The following is a 19,049-nucleotide window of genomic DNA, read 5'->3' as shown; positions in this document are numbered from 1 at the left end:
AAAAAAAATGCATGTTGCGACTTACACTATGGAAGATTCTAGAATATTCTAGAAAGTTTGATGACGCAGTATTAGTGCTGTGTGCAAAAGCCAGAAAGCCCTTTATAAGGCGAGACTTTTGAACGATGAGGGTCAGTCAGTTGAAGACTGAGACAGTATTGTGATATCAGACCATAATATACAGTGCAATGGTCAAGCTTTGGTAATATCAACATGTAGTAAATGAAATTTTATTTTTTGTTTTTTTCCCCATGTGATATCTTATAATATAATGCTTGCAACTGTCTTCTTGGTCACTATTTTTGCAGGCTTACAAGAACTTAGCTGATTTCTTTGGTTTGATCTCTTTTGAGCATTAGAAGGAACCTCTAACTAATAATAGTTCAGTAATGGAATCAATTGACTACACAGATGTTGGGGTCTGCTTCTCTAGATATCTTCAAAAAGAGGATAGACAGCTGTTAATGCTTTAACTGCAGATCCTGAACTGAGCAGGGAGTTAGAGTTGAATGGCCCTTGAGGCCCCTTCCAACTCTATGTATGATGATATGGTTTTATGACGCAGTGTTAGATCTGTCACTGTATAGCTGGGAAATGAACAGAAGATATTTTCTACTGGCTTGCCCCACTCCATGAGCACATCTACATTAATCACTTAATACAGTGTGAAGGCAGCTCAAGAACTCAAGTGTTTAAATTATGCATGGTGAGTATGCACATAGCAACTCACATTAAAGAGTTTAAACTGGGATAAGCAAAGTTGAGGGATACTGGAAAATAGAAGTTGTAATGTCCACCGATGTGCTTAAATGTAAACTATATCTTAAAGCGAAAGCAATTAAGGAACAGATGCATTTGGACTTGAGAATTGGAACAAAAACAAGAGATAAGTACTGTAGATCCTAGAACCCAGTTAGAGCCAAGCTTTCCAGGTCTTGATCTGATTCCAGGGTATCCCGTATAATCACCCCAACAATGAAAATGCTTGCTCCTGTGCTGGCTTTACCTTGACTTAAGTGATCAGCATAGATCTTTCTGAAAGAGAATACATCATTTCTTTTTTACAGTTACATTTTTTACTTATGCAGAGTTTAATTACAGGAGTGTCTTTCATGAGGGGAACAACTATTTCCTACATTATCCTTGCATAATGTCACATTTTTGGAGGGAAGAGTTGTTTTTGAATTTTTTTCAGCATACATATTGCAACTAGGTTTTTTCCTAGAAAAAAAAAATCGATATCAATTCTGAAAATGGAAGTGCTTATTATCAAATAAATAGGATTTTTTTCTGTGTGGAATATGCCTATGCTGCTTGAAGATAAAAGCAATATTTTCTACTTTTGATATAAAATGTCAAAAAATAACTAAGGAGTATTCTCCTGACAATGATATTATGAACCAGTTCTAGATTTAGTTCTGTATGAGGAGTAATTACACTAGGTAATTAAACTTAAACTTTGACAGCAAGAAGAGAATAATTAAACCCAAGTATCCCATGAGGTCTCAGCTGGAAAAGTTTCTTCAACACTTTGTTCTTCTTGTATCTCTTTGCTTAAAATCTCTACCTCCTATATGGTTTATTAATTTGGACCATCTGTTTCTACACACAGCAATGAGAAGTTAATTACTGATCATGCAGCTAAATATAACGGTGATTATAGTCTGTTTTTTTGACATTCACATTCAACAAGTTTTCATGCAATATACAGGAGTTTATTGAATGAGTCCAAAAGCCTGCTGGTCTAAGGCTAGAAGTGAAGATATTTTATGTTGTATCAAGCCTTACAAAGCCAGAAACCAAGACTGATGTCTCAATAGATGTTCTTCGCCATCAATAATGGTGATAATAAATGCCTGACATTATGTTTGCTTGCAACTTTCCTTCCATGCACCTAAAATCATTCTCAATTTTCAGATCCAAAACCAGATGGCTAAAATGGGTGTGGGAAAATGATGATAGTCTTTCACTAGGTAGTTCTCAAAAAGCAATTGCCCCTTACTATATTTCTTTTTAAAAAAATAAATATAAATTTTGTGTTATGTGAAAAAGCATACAATCTCCAAAATTCAACAATCAAAATACAAGTATTATTTTCCCCAAAAACCCACCAACTCATTCCCTCCCGTGAACCACTATCCATGACTTCCAATACTTCACCATATAGAACCAACACCTAATAAAAATCTATACTTCTAATTCCATGAATCAATCCCCATGCAGCCTTTTCAAATCTATTTTTGTCTTCTTTTTAAATATTCAAAGGTCAGGCTCCATTTTTTAGTGAACTCCTCTTTGTTTCCTCCCTTATGCCACTGGAGATCTTGGCCATTTGAATAAACTCAACTGATTTTCTTATCCAATCCTTAATATGTAGCCCCCCCCCCCCTTGCCCTTCCAAGATTTCGCTATTGTAATTCCCACTGTCACAAAACTATATTGGCAAATTTCTACATCTTTTTTATCAGTTATCTCCTGAAACACATTTCTGGATCTTTCTTAGTCTTCTTAGAAATCATTTTGTTAGTTTCTATAGACACTTTTTCCAATTTTTTTTAACATTTTACAGATCCACCAAGCATGGAAGAAGGTGCCTATCTACATTTTGTATCTCCAACTTTTCTCCCATTGGGTTTTATCAATTTTGGCCATTAATTTAGGAGTTATATAACTTCTATAGAACATTTATACATGTTTCCTCCAATAGAATCAGCTATTGAAAATTTAAATCCTTTTTCCCCATAACTATTCCCAATTATCCAAATCCATATTTTCCCTAAGTATTTTTTTGCCTTATCCTTATTTTGAATTGACCTATAGTTGTTTAATATTCTTGCTATTAAGTAATTAGGATTTCATATTCCCAACAAAACTTTCGAGGACAGGGAATATTTTGGATTGTTGTAGGTTTTTTCAGGCCATATGACCATGTTCTAGAGGCATTCCCTCCTGACGTTTCGCCTGCATCTATGACAAGCATCTTCAGAGGTAGTGAGGATGCTTGCCATAGATGCAGGTGAAACGTCAGAAGAGAATGCCTCTAGAACATGGCCATATAGCCTGAAAAACCTCCAACAACCCAGTGATTCCGGCCATGAAAGCCTTCGACAATACAGAGAATATTTTATTTTGTGGATAGACAATGAGATCACCCAGTTTTGTGGAAAGAACTCCTTCTCACACATGAGCTTAGACACGAAGGGAATATCTGAGTATGCTCTAGATCTTTATATTCATCTTAATGAGTGTGCCTAGTGTGAATGAATAGATTTTCTATGTAAAGTATTGATACCTCTAAAGTGAGATACAGGAATGGCAGAGGTCTTGGTTCTTCTGCTATTTTATTTAGATAAATTATTTCAGCTCTGCAGTGCCATGGATTTAGGATCCTGGTGTGCCTAGGCTTTAAATATTGAATGAAGAAATGAATAGGTTGAAAGCAAATAGCAGAGGCTTTATTCACTTATTCACTTGGCTGAAATGGTTGTAAGAAGAGTCCACACCCCAAAATCTGTCATAAAATCAATGGGTAAATACGGAAACATTCATAGGAGTTTGAAAGCTATTCAAAATAATGAGTGCTTATTGGTGCAAGTTGAAGCCTGTAGGGTAGGGTTAGCCTGTTCATATGTTTATTTTAATGTCCCCCTTTGAATGCCTGGATTTTTAAAAAAATATTGTAAATTAGATCAATATTGTTATCTCATCTAAATATGTAAGAAGAGGCTCAGCAGAAGTAATATTGAGAGGATAGGTGTTAAACGTATGAGCAAAGATACCAGATTAACAGCATACCATTGTTGTTCACATGGAGAGAAACAGACTGAAAAGAGGAATAGTTCAAGTGGAAAACTTAACTCATTTTCTTTTGAAGGGGAACAATGTTTTTTTTAAAAAAATCCCTATATATTTTATTATTTTTTTACCCTTTTGTTTATTGTCATGATTTTTCTGAGGTGCTTCTTCATTGGAAATGAGAGTCAGTTCCATGTTATGCCAATGATGGTCAAATTCCAGGCATACAAATCTCTGTTGGGGTGCAGAGAGTGTCAGGTTAGTTGCCAATGAAATTAATTGATGGTCAATCACAGAATAGAGACCTGACTCAAAGAATGGGTTGGAATAAGAGTTACTTTTTTAGCTTCTATCCTTGGACGGGGGGGGGGGAGGGGGGGAGGAGCAAGAGAGGGTCCAACTGAGGCCAGGGGTCTTCCTCAGTAAGGGTGAAGTATGAAGAGATTGTTCTCAGTGATGGCAGCAGGGTGAGGGGTGCTTTAAATATGATGTTCCTACTTACTGGCAGGAGATTGGACTGGATGGCCTACAAGGTCTCTTCCGACTCTATGGTTCTATGAAATCCCCATCGTCTTCCCCTGAGTGATTCACCTGAGCCCCAAGGGCAGTCAAAACTTTTGAACTGCTCTCTAACCATCCATTTTATAAAAAGTTAACCAGCCACACTCCCACCTATCTGCATGGTGGACAAGGGAGACCAAAACCCACCAAATTTATTTTAAGAGGATATTCTTTCTCCAAACCTCCAAGTCACCTGAACCATGGAGGCTTTTCCAGAGCTATATCCTACACCAAAGGGGCACATAAAACTCTTAAATGATTCCTTATTACTTGCCAGATGACAACCTGACTATATAATTATAATGATGGTGATGATGATGATAATTTTATTTGTTACCTGCTTGTCTCCATGGCTAGAAGTGGGGTACAACACAGTTTAAACAGACAAAAAAATACTATTAAAATGCATGTATTAAAAAAACAGAACGAAGATTAACACTAATACTATTGAAATTAAATACTTAAAATTCACAATACTTTTACAGTATAACATGGATTAAGTGGGCTTGCCAGAAAAGAGAGATCTTTAATATACACCACTGGTTCCCACCTTTTTTTGACCAAATGACCAGAGACCTCTCTCCAACATTAGTACCAAAAGGGTTACAAATCAGTTTTTGGTCAACTTTAGATTCGGTTTGGTTATTTGGGGTGCTGATTGCCTTGGATAGACCACATCAGTTCTAGTTTCTGATACAGAACATATGCCATTCAGTAGTTGCCATCTGCTCGCCCACAGAAAACCATATTTAATAAGCCTCGGCACTACAAGAGGGTTTCGCGAGACCAGTCACTCTCGTTGCAACAGTGTAGTAATGGTGAGGCCACAGACCATATTTTACTTCTTGCGTACCACTGGTGTCCATGGACCACAGGTTGGGAACCACCGATATTCACCTCTTGGACAATTGTCAAAGCTGCCAGATGTAAAAGAGGAGAAATTGACCAGACAAACTCATACAGCACTGAAGGTAAGAGGATTTAGGCTTTGAACAGGCATGTGACGAGGTGGTTGGGTCTTCAATAGCTCATAGCCCCAACCTCATCACATGTAGCATTTAGCATCTTTATATAGATTACATGGGTGTCCACCCATGTAATCTCTTCACCTCACTATACAGGAATGGGCAATTTGCTGAATTCATTTTTTGTTCTGCAGAAAGATAATGCATATAGTATACCATACACCATGGAAAATTCAAGCTTCCTCAAAATCACCTTCACCTCTATTCACAACTACTGTTATTCTTCAAAACTAGTTTCTCATTTTGCAATGAGACAGATTGCATTATTGATCATGACTATCATGTACTATGAAATTACCTCAGTAACTGCTGGAATAATAGAGACAAGTTGGTTTTTTTTGCATGGGGGCAGTAGAACTATTAAAAATAAATAGCAACTACATATTATTGATAACTCACAACACTTCTGAATTTAATGTATGTAGTAGAAACAAAAATAAACAGAAAGTTGAAAATGCAAACAATAATGTATTCTAATGTACATAATATCTGTTTAGGGGCAAGCAATTTGCATGCAGATTATCAACAGAAATAAATATTTGTGATTGACATTTCTTGGTAAACAGGCACTTGGCCACCTTTAATTAGTCTAGTTATATTTTAGAAGAGGTTTGTTGATTAGCTTAATTGTACCACACCTCATAATGATATTTCTTTTTTGAAACTGGGAAAAAATGGAATTGAAGATGCAATGTGAAAAACAAGAAGCAATTTGCTGTAGAAATCTATTCAGTGGAGTGTTGAGGGAAAATTAAAAAGCTATGTTCCCCTTTGAGGCTACAACAGGTAATTGGTTAGCTCTACATTTAGTATCATTCTAATTTATTGCTGTCTCAATTAAGTGACCCAAGATAATATAAATGTTGTATTCTGTATGAACCTAAGCTGTGAAAATCTCATTTGCTGCTCTTAAGGGACTTTGAGAAAAACACAACTATTGCATTTAAATAAAATTATTTTTAATGTTTTATTTCATCTAATAAGGTGGTCTGGAAATGTAGCTAGACATAATATTTGATAAACTATTATTGTATTAAGAAGGTAGCATGTGAATTTGCTGCAGCTAATAAAATAAAGAAACTTAACTTAGCACTCACTAAATCTAGCAACCCCAAAGCCCTCATTGGGAGAACAGGTATATGAATGAGAAAGAGGCTTGCAAGGGGAGGATTGAACCCAAAGGGAAAATGCCAAGTTGAGGGAAGGAAGAGGTCCAGGAACAAAAAGGTGGGTGGGGTGAGGAGAAATTGGGCCCAAAGGCAAGGCAGCAAGTACAGGAAGAAATGCTATATTTACTTGAGTATAATGCTCCATTAAATGTAATGTGCACCTGAATTTACAAAAAGAAAGAAAAAAGAAAAGAAAAGAAAGAAAAGAAGAAGATGAAGAAGAATTGCCCTTGAATGAAATGTATCTGACAGCACTGGCATAGCAAATCAGGAAGGCAGGTGGCATGAATAAATTCACCAGACTTCCATGATCCCTAACTAACCTCATTCATGAAGCCTTTAAAGCTGGGGGGGGGGGGGGTTTGAAAGCCACTCAAATGAGGTCAGTAGGGAAATTCATGAGATTGAATCTGAAGGGAGGGGGGGATCTTGAGAGCCACCTTGGAGGCAGGATCCATGGCTAAATGGCAGGAAAAAATGGGTCACCAGCCAGGCTCCTCCTTCTCTGAGTGCCTGAGGCTGCTACCATCCCTGAGAACAGTCTCTTCATACCTCACCTTCCCATCCAGCTTCCAAGTTCTGTGTTCCATCCTTTTCATGCAGGTGGATTTATGTGTGGAATTCTAATGTGCCATCAAATCTAATCCACACCTCAATTTTGACAATATAATTTAGCCCCCAAAAAGGTGAGAATTAGACTCAAGTTAATACAGGCAGTTCACATTATAGGTTCTGTAGGTCTGTTCTTACGTTGAAGGTGCATGTAGTCAGAACAGGTACATTTTAAAGTGTAACCTCAGTCATCTATACACACACACATGCATGCTTTGGATAGCATAGGAAGGGGTTAATAGGAAGGTGGTTTGCTTTGCTGTCTGTGCCCCCTTTTAGAAGACTTCACATCACTTTCTGTCCCTGTGATAATTAGATTTTGAAAAAGAATAGCTTGTTGTGGAAACAAACATTGGTTATAAAGCTTCAGTGGAGACACCTTTTTCCTCATGATAACTCTTTCAGGAGTGAATTTCCCTTCCTAGGGGTAGATTTTAGAGGTGTACAAAATGACTGAAATCTGATTAGTAGTTTGCTTTGGAGATTCAAATGGTCCCCCACTTCATTTCATAAAGATTTGGAGGAGTCCCCTTCCAATTTGTAATCCTAATATCTGAAGATTCATAATTTCTTCATTAAGAGTTGTTTCATTCACAGTAGTGTTGAAAATTTCAAGGCTTGTTTCTCCATCATTTTTATGGCTATCATGATGAAACTTGGCACAAGTGTAGACGACATTTATGACTTTATTCCTGCCGAGTTTTAGAACTTTTCAGTCATCCACATTTTTAGGATTTTCAAAATTTCTTGCACACACACACACACAAGAGGCACCTCCTTGAATTTCTGCACAACGAGACAACATAAACAAGTTTCCAAAAGACGTATCCCCTCAAATTGTGGCAATGAGACAACATGAACAGGGCAGCAAGCCTGCCAGGTTTCAGAACAATCAATCTATCCACTGATTTTTAAGATTTTTTTTTAAAAAAATTAAGCACATATGATTAGCCTATATTACTTTCATATCACTAAGACTTATAGTAATAAGTATAATAGTAAAGTGAAATGCAGGCAGGTAAGTAGGATTTTGCAGGTCTGACTTGCTGGGTGTAGGGTAAGAGGGTTCACTGGCATATCAGAGTTGAGAGGTAAGTTAGGAAAAGTGTAGTCAATTTTTAAAGGGGGGGGGGATAAAAAGGAGGCCAACTAACCTCATTGGTAGAGTGGGAGTTTGTACAAAGTGGCCTGCAAAATTGCCAGGAAACCAAATACAAAGGTATCCTTCCTTTCCCTTTTCAGTAATATCATTTCAGGCTAAGGCTAAATGAATATGTAATGCATGTGTTTCTGCTTTATGGATGTAAACCATGCATACCATCCTTATTTATGAATGTGAGTTATATAGGATTGAGAAACTGCATGTTTTCTTGTATAGATGGCTTGCATGGTATAGTTGTTTGAATGTTGAATTTTGACTCTGGGGACCAGGATTCAAATCCCTGCTCAGACATGAAACCTCAGTGTAGAGGTCAAACTCTCTCAGCCTCAGAGGAAGGCAAAGGCAAACCCCCTCTGATTAAATCATTCTGCCAATGAAAGGGGATATCATTGAGGTTAAACAACTGAAAGCTGCCTTGACACAGAATGAGTTTGAGAATTTGGGGCAAGTTGATAAGATAGATATGGTCCTCACATTGGAGGAGTTGAGGTTTTGCAGAAGAAGGACTGCCAGTGAGTGCCTTCCACTTGATAAAGTTTTTCTAACAGTGTTCACCGGGGTCCAGCTTTGGGAAGCCCAGGTGGGATAGGTTGGCTTTGGGAAACACCAGCTGTTCCACAGAAGCAAAGTCCAGCATGGTCTGGTGAAGGGTGACATCTACAATCATACTGAACACCCTCTCACTTGGCACATTGATTAATGGACAGCTGAGGTGTTCCTGGACAACTGTTGCCAGAACCTTCCACATCTGGCTCCAGGATGCCCAGTAGGCTAATGGTTTGCAGGTCAGACCCTCTACTGTCTTCTCCAGGCAAAGATCCCTTCCCCCTGATGACAGTGCCTGGTGACAGGCACCCCCCTGCTGGCAGTGCTGTTCAAGTCCCTGGTGCAGATGAGGGTGGTGAGGTGGTGGTGCCAGGTGTCTCCGCTACACCTCTCTTTTTTGGCCCCATTCAGCTATGCTGCCCTGACCACTAACACCAGCTCAAACTTCCAGCATCTTGCTGCATTCCTAGAACAGACAGTGCTCTTCATGCATAGATCACACATGTTAGCCAACATGTGTGTCTGGCTGATGAAGAGCGGCTCCAGGCATTTGGTGATGGCATCAGTCAAGCATGTCACCACTCCCACACCTGGGGTGTCAGTGTCCCAGACTGGCTGGCAAGTGCACACCCCCCCCCCGAGCACTTTCAAGTGTTTCTTCAGTCCAACCACCAGAGGGAGCATGTGACTGAGAAGGGCTGTTGAACCACTCAGAGACTTTGTGTCTCCCAGAGACCAGCTGGGAGATGCAGTCCCAGTAATACTTTGATAGAGGCATCTACACAGGACCAAGACCCTCCATTTTGTACCATTCTTGCTGCTGCTTCTGTGGTGATGAGTCCCAGCCTGAGAAGCCATAAAAGAGGTGGAGCATGTGTGCCAGGCGGTGCATGCCCCAGAAATCAGCACCCCCATCCCTGTATTATATTTGCCCCATTATCCATTACCATAAAACCACAGATGAGCTGTGATCTTCCAGACAGCCACCCCTCCAGCATGCATTCTATCTCCCAGCAGATCTTGGTGGAAGTGTGATCCTCGTCCATCACTTTTCTATGTGAAGCAGGGCCCAGCAATACCATGTCTCCATGGTGGCCTCTCTCTCCTATCAATGGCCAGTGAGGAAGAGTTTCTAATGCCCTCCATCACAGCTGGACCAAATGTCCATGGTGAAGTGGATGGATGTCCACACATTTCCTGCAGCTGTGATACAGGGATGGCACCACTGTCCTCGAGAAAGTGGTATTTAAGGGGACCTTGTAGTGGGGAGCCACCAGTGCCATCAAGCAATAAAACCCTTTCTGCTCCTCCATCAGGAAGGGCTGGTCATTGGCAGCTTGCCATCCACTCTGCCCTTGCCCCTGGTCATCATGTCCCCCTGCTCTAGGGTGGCCTGTGTCATCTCCATTTTGGCAGCAAGAGTCTTGCTGCTGCTTCTGTGATGACCAGTCCCAGCCTGAGAAGCCATGAAGGAAGTGGCACCTCTTAAGATGTATCTGAATCCCAGTTATAGACAGATGTTTTATGTCTTTGCCCCTATTAGTTTTGATTCTGCAGTGGTTGCACACTGAGTGTGTGGGATCATCCAGCAGCACCTGGAAGTGGTCCCAGATAGTTGACTTAGGCCTCTCTGGCATCAGAGGTACAGCCTAATCACCTGCAGTTCCCTTGTCCCACCTACTGTCGGCTGTGGATGCATGCCCACATATCAGGGAGCTTTGGGGCATCCCTCTCTCCCTCCCTCTGGGAAATTAAGTTTGGGAAGTCAAGGACCCCTGTGGAAGAGAATTCAAAAGGCCCCACACTAGACTACATTTCCCAGAATTCTGCTCGCTTCCTGCATTAAAGCCTCAATATGAGTATGGTCTCTTCCTCTCTCTCTGGACCAGCTTGGCCATCCATCCAGACATCCCTCCCCCCACCCAGCTGCCTCCTTTGGGGAAAAAACAGAACTTCTTCATCCACTCCATCCTCACCAACCTGAGGGTCCTTTTGGGGAACCAAACCCAGCCCTTGTATGGGAAAAGTGGTGCCCATGATGGAGGCCTGGAGCCATTTACGAGAGTTACAAAACACATCCAATAGTCATAGGTCAGTGTTTTGAATCAACAGAGGAAGATTACAGACTGGGATAACAAAGGGACAGAAAGAAACAGAATTATCAAAAAGCTATTATATGTTTAAATTTTAAGAAACACATAGAAATAGAAAGGAACTCCAAACACATGTCTTTATCTCTCTCTTGCAGAAACCACAAAGACAGGAATTCTGAGGGTTATTGCCGCCTTCTTCTGATTAGCTGACAAGGAAAAAAATGTAGCACGCAGCCGCACTTGTCAATCACATCAGCCCCTATCCACTTCCACCTAGACAATTACGAAAGATAGAGTATGTGTTTTACATTGAAAATAAAAGCTCTGAAGCAACAATTTTTTTTATTAATCTCTCCCATAGTTTTGGATACTTGTGTTTCAATTCATAAAGATTTGGAGGGGTCTCTTATATAGCAATGTTCTTGCTGCTGTTTTCCAAATTGTTGTCAATGACTGACAGGTTGTTTTTCACGTAAAACATGTTGACTCTATCAGTTGTGGATGTTAGCTTTACTTCTTAAGTTAGGAGCATTGTTTGACTATCTTAACTTAAAAGAGTTGTTGTCATTGACTATGTAAACATGTTTTCCACCAAGAGTTAATAGTTGTCAGCAGTTCTCATCAGCAAGTTTTCTAATCAGTTCAGCAGTTCATGAATTCTTCACCTCCTTTTGTAATTTTCCAGGCCTCAATATTCTTAGGATGGCATCTTCAGGCTCTATAGGCCCCTGTCATATACGTTTTATACAATTTCCATTCAAACCACTCCTCATATTTATCACATGCACACTTGGAGAAGCACAAAACACACACAAATCATGACCAGAACAAGCAGCAATAAAGACTGACCAAGCAAAAACAAGAGGGCAGGGAGCGTATACAAAATTTTAGATAAATGATCTCTTTGTCAGTTAGAAGTAAAGTGGAATTGTGATGCAGCAGATTGGCCTTAAATAAACTAGGCCCTCCATGTGCTAAACCTTTGCACATTGTTCCAGGCTGCTAAAATCCTAGTCTCTTCAAACAGAGGTCATCAAATAGCAGTGCTAGTCACCATCTGGTCTTGGCAATGTAAAATCACAAGGGTTCAACTGTCAGGTAGTTTAAATATGTAATCAGAACTCTGACGTGTCTTTTCATTTAATTCTGTAAAGCTATTTAGATACAAAATGTTCATAATCTCAGCACTGTGTTTTCCATCCAAGTACCCTGAATGGTATGCTGCATGCTGTGGACATTCCAGATGATTCGTATTTCTACTGATTCTGCTTCATTCAAGGGACTACAAATGAAGACTGCCACAAAGGTTTAATTTACAATCAGGCCAGAAAGGACGCAAGTATGTCTGGTGCCAAAAATGTACAAGCATAAACATGCATACACACAGCATGGATTTTTAAGCATTCAGTTTCCATTAAAGCTTCCTGTTCCCTCCCTTGATTGACTGAGAGGAGAGGCCAGCCTGGGCCCATTCTCTGATTGACTGGGCTCCACTGACATCACTGGTTCCAGGTGGGGATTTCCTCCCAGATGGGATGGCAATGTTTGGTTTCTGACAGCCTAATCAGCCATGAAAAAATACACAAAATTTTATTTTAATGTCCTGTTACCCCTGAAGAAACTATACATCACTGGAGTGTGTATATTGTGTTTGACACCTGGACTGATTAAGTACATGATAGACACTTTCAAGCAGAATTCAGTTCTTAGGCAAGAATATGAAGAGGTGATGCTTCAAGGATCAAGATGCCACAAAATGTATGATTTAAGCAGCATCACAACCCCCTTGGATTCAGAATAGAAGTGTATTAATAGTGAGTAATATCCTATAAAATCAATAATATGATTTTTTTTCACAACCTGCAGTTTTAAAGTCTTTTTCAAAGGCAACAACATGTAGAGTGCATTGTAGTGGTCTCACGGGAAAGTTACCAGTGCATTTAGTGTGGTTATATTTTCCCTTTCTAGTAGAAACTTTTCGTGATGGATCAACAAATTCAATCCAAGTGATAAAGACAACTTGAGTCTCAGGTGACCAAGATGGAGGTAAGAGTACTCTCAAGTTATGCACCTATTCCTTCAGGGAATGTCTTGAGAACCAACAATGACCAAGTCTTCTATCCTGGTATTCAGCTACAATTTGTTGTTCTCCATCTATCCCATTACAGAATCCAGGCATTGGCTCAGCACTCACACTATCTCAGCAAACTCTTATAATAAGGAGAAGTAGAGATCAACATATAGATGGCAACTTATCCCAATTCTTCATATAGATAATTATCATACGAAAGCTGACTGACACAACCTGGGGATCACAACCAGGCACAGTGAAGGCATCTGCTCTTGCGCTATGCTACTCCACTGCTGAGTATGCATGCCCAGTGTGGAACACATCTCACCATGCTAAAACAGTAGATGTGGCTCTTAATGAGACATGCTGCATTATCATGGGGTGTCTGCGCCTTACACCACTGGAGTAATGACACTGTTTAGCCGGTATTGCACCACCTGACATCCGCCGGGAAGTAGCAGCCAATAGTGAAAGGACCAAGGCAGTGACATCTCCAGCTCATCCCTTGTTTGGGTATCAGCCAGCTTGTCAATGACTTAAATCAAGAAATAGTTTTCTAAGATCTACAGAGACACTTGCTGGAACACCTCAGCAAGTGAGAGTCCAAAAGTGGCAGGCTCAAACCCAGAACCTCAAACAATGGCTGATACCAAATGAGAGACTCCCCCCTGGGCACACAGAAGACCGAGCAACTTGGAAGGCGCTGAACAGACTGCGCTCTGGCACCACGAGATGCAGAGCCAACTTTAAGAAATGGGGCTACAAAGTGGAATCCATGACATGCGGGTGTGGAGAAGAGCAAACCACAGACCATCTGCTGCAAGAAGGTCCTCCATTTAGCCCTGCGACATGCACAATGGAGGACCTTCTTGCGGCAACACCAGAGGCACTCCAAGTGGCCAGATACTGGTCAAAGGACATTTAATCAACTACCAAGCTTGCAGACTTTGTGTTTTGTCTGTTTGTTTGTTTGTTTTGTTCTGTTAGAAATGTAATACAATGGTCTGGTTGCCCCTGACACGATAAATAAATATAGATAATAAAGAGCATGGGGAACAAGATGGAACTGTATAGCAACTTCACCAACATCAGTGGACTGTTTTAGGCTAAATGTGTACATCTGATTTCTGGACTTTTTCTGCAGTCAGCTTCAAAAAAGGTTTACAAGGCACAGGGAAGGAGTTTAGTGTTCCTCCCTATTTAAAATCCAACTTGAACAAGTGTACAGAACTTTACAATGAATGCCTTCAAGATACTGACACACTGATGGAATAGTTTGACCTGTGATGTAGAAAATGGAAAAAGATTACACCTGCAGAAAAACCATCAAATGCACTGGAAGCATATCTTGTCTATGATAGGCAGCTTTTTCTGAATATTAATAAACTTCTTTGGATTTCTGCAACTTTGCCAGTGTCAACGGCTACAAATGAAAGGTCATCTTCAACTCCTAAAATTTGAAAAAAATAAATAAGAAGCACAATGGGGTAAGGAAGACTGACTGGACTAGCACTCTTGAGTGTTCACCAAAATTTAACAATGGAGACCAATTTTTGTCAAAGTGTATTGACAAAGTTTTCAAGGTTTTCCAACAAGTGTTGTGGTATTCTTTTATAACCACTAAATTACCAAGTAAGAGTCATTTTAGGTTATTTTTAGATTTGAAACTTTGTGACTAAATTAAAATTTTGATTTAATTAAGTCTATATAAAAATAGAGTCATAGAATTTAAATTAATTTGTGTTATGGACCTACTCTTCATGATTTGCTACAAAATATAAAAATTGTTTAAACCCCTCCCTCCCTCAAATGTTTTTGCTGGCTATGGGCTTGAGTATAATCCAGTGTTGCATTAGCATAGTGTGATAACTGCCGTTATTCCTTTTGAGATTGAAATGGCTGGAAAAGGTCATTTCACTTTAAGGTATAGCCAATAAAGCATGAATTAAGCAATATACTACTTTCTGTGGGTGGTTTTCTTAAAATTATAGTGCTAAATTATCCCTGTGACTACTGTACCTGGGTTTTCCCCCTTTGTCTCCTTTTCCAACTAAGGATTGATACTTTGGCAAAAAATGCCATGTGCTTTTAAAACTAGACATGTAGTTTTGGGGAAGGCATAGTAATGTGCTGTGTGAACTTTAGCATAGAGGTTTTCTGCTTTAATTAATGTAATCAAACCTTGCTATTAACTTCTCTGGAGGCAACCTATTTCTGACTACAGTACTTTCTGTTATTCCTTTTGTTTAGAAACTCAGGGTCTGTTGTTCTCTATGGAAGGGTTAAAGAGCTGAGCAGCAGAAGTACTTTGAAAGCAAGCTCCTTTCTCCCCCCCCCCCCCCCCCCCACACACACCTCTGTGCTCCATAGGGAGCATCTTCCCACTAAAAAGAAAAGAAACAACATTCTGAAACTCATATACCTAAATGGATTTTCAAATACTATTATTTTGTTGTCCCATTTATGTGCCATTCGTCAAAACGGTATATATCAATAGAATTTGGGAAGAACAAAAAAAGTTAAGTTGATGATTTCCAATATTTAGGAAAATGGATATTCTTTACTTATTCATTTGAAGTCCAGGTTTCACTGCATGAGATATAAATCAATCTTTATCCCAAAGCAGCTACTTATGCAGCTGTGCCTGAGCTTATTATTAATTCATCCAGTTCTGGCTTAGTGCAGGGAGCGAAGGAGATGATCAAGTGATACATCACATAAACAATTAAAAACCATCCTTGTGGCGTTTGACTATTGAAGTGATGTAGAGCTCGTACAAAATGCAACCGTCCTTGAATTACTTTTGCTGTTAAGCAGCAGACAGTATGACAAATCCTAGCCCAAGTCATTCATTTAGAATGGTATTGAGAAAGCACTGCTCTTTCCCTATTTATCTTTATTATTGTCGGGTAACTTGAGTTGACATGGGATTGATAACAAATACAATGATGGTTCATGGATAACATTAACTATAGTTATATGGCTCATTGTTTTTTCTTCTGCCCCACATCCAGCCTTTCATGAAATAAATCAGGGGATTGTGCGGCTAATATCATTAACCCAGTATTACTGAATATTCAAGTTAATTTTGGGAGAATATGAACCAAATACACTTGTTTTCAACTATCAATAAAACTTATGTTAGAACAAATTACATTTTTCCATCACAGTGCAATTCATTTCTTTCTTCCTTGTAATGTTTCATATCCTATCTAAAGGCCCTTCCACACAGCCATGTAACCCAGAATATCAAGGGAGAAAATCCCACAATATCTGCTTTGAACTGAGATATCTGAGTCCACACTGTCATATATCCCAGTTCAAAGCAGAAAATGTGGGATTTTATTCAGCTGTATGGAAGGAGCACAAGTTTTCATGTCTAAACCTAATATTCTGATGATGAAACCTTGGAAAATTTATCCTCCTTTTCTTCCCATCCCCTTCTACTCTCCAATGACACCAGAAACTGTCAAGATAATTTTTTCTACATTCATTCTAGTTTGGAAGAAAAATAAGAGGAATGGCTTCCATGAAGAAAGGGGATGAACTTCTTTGTTGTTCTAGTGGAAGCCAATTTTTGAGGCCTGCCCATAATTATTAATCAGCTCAATTAATATATATCAAGAGTTTGCTTTTGGAGACCTCAAAGGTTGCTCATGAACTCATCAAAAATTGGTGCTCTCATGCCCCCAATCTGCAATATAAGAATCCCTCTAAATATTAGGGGCATGCAATTTGTCAAAAACCCATCCTGTTTTGGCCCACCCATGTTCCATTTACTGGGAAATTCTTGAAATTGGAAGGACAGAAATACCAGATCATGGTCATCAGCTAGATGTTCCATTTTTACTCTGGGAAGATAATGGGGGGGAAATGGCAAGGCTCCTCTTTCCATCATTTTTATGGCTATCAAGTAAAAAATGGCCATACCTGGAGGACACATTTATGACTGCAAGCCTCCCAAGTTTCAGAACATTTAGGTAATCCACTGAGTTTCTACAAATGTCTTTTAAAAAGCAGCAGTAACCCCCCAAAAGATGTTATTTGAACTTTGGTGGACATGGGAAAATCACATTCATCAGTACCACCTCTCCCTTTGCTTTTTCTATTCACTGGCTTTTGCTCCCTGCAAAGCCAGGATACTTGACCCAGTAGAACCACCTACACCATGGCCATACCTCAATATGATTTTCTCTCTCTCTCTCTCTCTCTCTCTCTCTCTCTCTATATATATATATATATATATATATATATATATGGGATGTTTTTCCCCTGACATGGTCCAGTCATGTCCAACTCTGGGGTGTGGTGCTCACTTCCATTTCTAAGCCGAATAGCCAGTGTTGTCCATAGACACCTTCAGGGTCATGTGTCTAGCATGAATGCATGGAGCGTCGTTACCTTCCCTCCAGAGTGGTACTTACTGATCTACTCACATTTGCATGTTTTCAAACTGCTAGGTTGGCAGAAGCTGGGGCTGACAGTGGAAGCTCACACCGCTCCCCATATTTGAAACTGTGACCTTTCAGTCAACAAGCTCAGCAGCTCAGTGCTTTAACCCACTGCGCCACCAAGGGCTCCATATATATGTGTGTGTGTGTGTGTGTGTGTATGTGTATAAGAGTGTGTGTGTGCACTGCAGTATTTTTGAAAGCACACACAAACCAGAAAAATAGGAGAAAGAGTAACAAAGGAGCTTTTTTGTATTTTAAAAATTATTTGTGAGGAAAAGTAGGCTCAGGTTTCTGGCTTTGCACAGCACACACAGAGAAACCAGAAGAAAAATATGAGAAAGTCAAAGAGGTAAATTAACAAGAATAAAGGGCTTTTAGGGTATTTTTAAAAAAATGGGGGGCGGAAGGAAGGTTGCTGGACTGTTGCTGGAGTATGCACACACAAGCCAGAAGATAGGTCTGGGAATAGCAGAGACTGAGCGTCAAAGAGGTGAACTAGAAGAAGAAAGGGCTCTTTATTTTGGGGGGCAAGGAACTTAGGCTGCTGGTACAGGACAGAGTACAGAAGCCAGAAGATATGACTGGGGAAATTCACCCCATGAGGACTCAAGGGAGTCAGGCTATTCCCTAAATATATTCCATGTTTAGTCAGCATAAGACAATCCCCCCTAAAAATATTTAAACAAGCACACACAAAAAGCCCTCTTAAAATTCACACCCCCTCCAATGCATTCCCACCCACTCCTCTCTAGCGAAATTACTAGTAAAATAAGAAAGGATTATAAGAAAGATAACTAAGAAACTATATAACTAAGAAAATATAATGCAAAAGAAAAATGTTGGAATTCTCAAAAAGTGACTAAGAATCAACAATGACACTGAGATAGAACACATGGAGTGAGCCATCATGATCTCTGTCTCTCAAACACCAGGACGCCACAGAAAAATGGTGGAGCTCAATCTGGTATATATAGACCAACTTTGCAGAAAGACACATGATCTGCTTTTTTCTTCTGATTGGCTCTGGCAAGGTTAACCCGGGGGGGGGGGGGGGGTAGGGAGGAGTAGGAGGGAGAGAGAGAGAAAAAAACCCATGCATGAGGTTTCTCTTCTCACGTGGCATTTGGGTACAGCCAAAGATTAGCTGCCACTTGTTTCCTGTCCCCCGCTGCCTATCCCGTTTCCAGGGAGCCGACTGACAGACTGTCTGAATCCCCTGAACACAATACACTATATCAAAATGATATTATGCACACCCCTATTAAATATGTACATGTCTGTGGTTTAAATTTTATATTGAACACTTCTTATAATGAATTCTGAAATGTTGTTTCAAAAGCAGAGTACCTGTAGCACTAAATACATTTTTTTGAGGATGTTTAGGTTTTCTTCCTGCTTTTCTTCCATTGAAATGTGATTACATCTATTACCTATCTAATTTCAGGATTTCTAGAAATGCTAATTTCTCCAAAAAGATGAATGGTGAACATGAATGAATGTATAACTAGTGCAATCCTATAGCAGTCTACTCAAAATGTAACCCCCTTGATTTTAATAGAAC

This window comes from Anolis sagrei, chromosome 3, assembly GCF_037176765.1.
Source record: "Anolis sagrei isolate rAnoSag1 chromosome 3, rAnoSag1.mat, whole genome shotgun sequence".
Taxonomy (NCBI): domain Eukaryota; kingdom Metazoa; phylum Chordata; class Lepidosauria; order Squamata; family Dactyloidae; genus Anolis; species Anolis sagrei.
Note: the sequence above shows the minus strand (reverse complement) of the source record.